Source organism: Dromiciops gliroides, chromosome 4 (assembly GCF_019393635.1).
Source record: "Dromiciops gliroides isolate mDroGli1 chromosome 4, mDroGli1.pri, whole genome shotgun sequence".
Lineage (NCBI taxonomy): Eukaryota > Metazoa > Chordata > Mammalia > Microbiotheria > Microbiotheriidae > Dromiciops > Dromiciops gliroides.
In genome coordinates this window covers 100,867,216-100,869,958 of record NC_057864.1, presented here as the reverse complement: position 1 = coordinate 100,869,958, position 2,743 = coordinate 100,867,216, and positions in this window count along the sequence as shown.

Sequence of the window (2,743 nt, the reverse complement as noted above, 5' to 3'; positions counted from 1 at the left end):
ATCAGAATTGGCCTGAGCTGCACTCATGTTCGGTTTGGTGGGGTATGAATTTCTAGGCAGAGCTACTCTGGAAAGGAGAAAACTTGCTTTGAAGAAGGCCACTACTCCTGGGAGCCCAGATTTTTGATGGCTTTCTATAGAATTCTGACATCTCTTTGTTAGAGACAGTCCCTAGACTAAGGTACTGGTTTGGCTGGATTTGCATGGGATATACTACTGAGGGGAATGTTAAACCAACATAAAAGTGGACACTAAGGTAGGGCATTCTGGTAATAATCAGGAGAAAGTGTAGATGTCGAGTGAGGTATAGGAAAAGCTGGTGCAGTTATGCATCTGGACAGACTGGGATCTAGTACTGGCAAATACCCCCCTTAGTAATTTCTCTATCACCTAGATTTGCAATCTCCACTCTTAACTCCTCAAACATGTGTCTCCTGTCCCTTCCCTCCAAGATCTAATCACTTGGCATTTCTACCCCTCATAGCCACCACCCTAGTTCAGACTAACTGGTTCTGCTCCTACCTACCATCTCCACCATTGACATGGCTGTTGAATTGATGGTGGTAAGTATTAAGTGACCACTTCATTCTGGAAACTCCTGTACGTCCCTCTTTCCACTGTTGGGTGTTTACAACTTCATAATCTAGCCTGCCTTTCCAAGCTAATTTACATGTTACTCTCTACACCCCATATTTTAACCAAATGGGCCTATTTTCTCTTCCCATTTTCTCATTGCCGTTTGTCAAAACCAAAACTTTTGCCATTTCCAAAACCTGGAATGCCCTCTCTCAGAATTCCAACTCGTTTTAGGGCTCAGCTCAAGTTTTACTTTCCATACTAGGCCCATCTTGATTCCATCAGTTGCTAGTGCCCTCCCCTTTCCTGTGAAATTTGTGTGTATTTTGCATGCACTTACTTGAGTGTTTCTCCCTAATAGATTGTAAGCCCTTTGAGGATCAGTTTTTAATTCCCAGTGTCTAGCATAGTGCCTGCCACAGAGTAGGTGCTTAATGAAACAGTTTCTAATAAGGATGTGGATTTCAGAAGCTATGAGGCACGGAAGGTGGGGGGGGGAGGAGAATCACTTTAAAACAGGTGTGGGGATCTATGGAGCATGTAAATAGTGTTTTTAGCAGTCAGTGCATCCACACAAAATGACCGTACAAGCACATACAGGAAGGCCATGTGAGTATGTTCCAATGTATTGGGGGCTGCAGAATGTTGGGAAAGATTCCTGTGCAATGGAGCACCAAGAAAATGAGGCATCACCCCTTTACTAGCTCCCCTTTCCTGACCGTGACTTCTTTGTGAATCATCTCAACCCTACACTGGTTTCTTGATTGCTTTGTTCCTTTATCCATTCTTATCTTTCCTGGCAAAGCCTCAGCCCTGGATCAGTTTTGGCACCCACTGTTTTGACTGATTCCAGCCAGAAATCCTTTTGACTGGGCCCCTGCAAATTTATGTTACATAAGCTTATGTGGGCCCTTACTCATTACCCTGCTCAATGCAGTTGTGCATTGATTGCTATTGATTGCTATTTGGTAATCTGAGTTTTGGAAGCAACCTTTTGTTTCTGTGAAACTGCTGCTCCTTAGTCATCATTGCTGGATCTTCAGGCCCACTGAGTCAATGTTTCCCAGACATTTTCCTTGGGCCCTTTTTATATTTATTCACTTGATCTTGTCAGTTCCAATGGATTCATTTACTTTTATGCTGTTTCTCATCTACTTAACCATTCCCAACCTTTCCACTGACCTCCAATCTTGCATTGCCAACTGCTTATTAGTGTCATTTTAAACTGGATTTCTTTTAGTCATTTTAAACATGTCCAAAATCATTCAATCAGCCTTTTACCCCAAATCCTTATCTCAATCCTCCCAATTCACCAGAACTTGTCATTCTTGACTCATTTCCCACAGCCAATTTGTTGCCAAAGCCCGCCAACTTTACCTATTTCTTGCATACACCTCCTTTTCTCCTGACACTGCAATCACCTTGGTTCAGGTGCTTATCACCTCACCCCTGCACTGTTGCAGTAACTTGCATGATCTTCCTAAAATCAACTCTGACCATGTCACCACCCTCATACCTCATACCCTTGTCACTCTTGTGTCACCTTCAGGATCAAATGTAAATATTAAGCAACTACTATGTGCTGGGGATCCAAAAAAAAGACAAAGGACAACCCACTACTTTTAAGGGTAAATGTAGACAACAGGGCACATGTGCAAACAAGTTATATACAGGATGAATAGGAAATTAGGAAAAGACAGTCTAATTAATGGAGGTTGGGGGACTTTTAGTAAAAGATGGGATTTTAGTTGAGACTTTAAGTTAGGAAGCTAATAGAGATGAGGAGGGAAAGACCACCAGCTATGAGGACCCATCAGAGAAACTGACCAGAGTGGAGAGAGTGTCTTGTTGATGAACATGGAAGAGTCTAGTGTCACTGGATCAAAGAGGGTGTAAGAAGATTAGAAAGAAAGGTAGGGGGAAGGGGCTAAGATGTGAAGCACTTTGAACCCCAAACAGGATTTTGCATTTGTTCCTGGAGGCTGCAGGAAACCACTGGAGTTTGAGTAGGAAAGGAGCGAGGGTGGGGTGTATGACATGGTTCAGCAGTTTAGGAAAATCATGCCAGGGTGTATAGGTAAAATCTTCAGGCCCTGGTGAGAGATTGGCTATGGGGTCTGAGATCGGAGCTGATGCTTGGGAGGTACTGAGGATGGTGTTGCCCTGC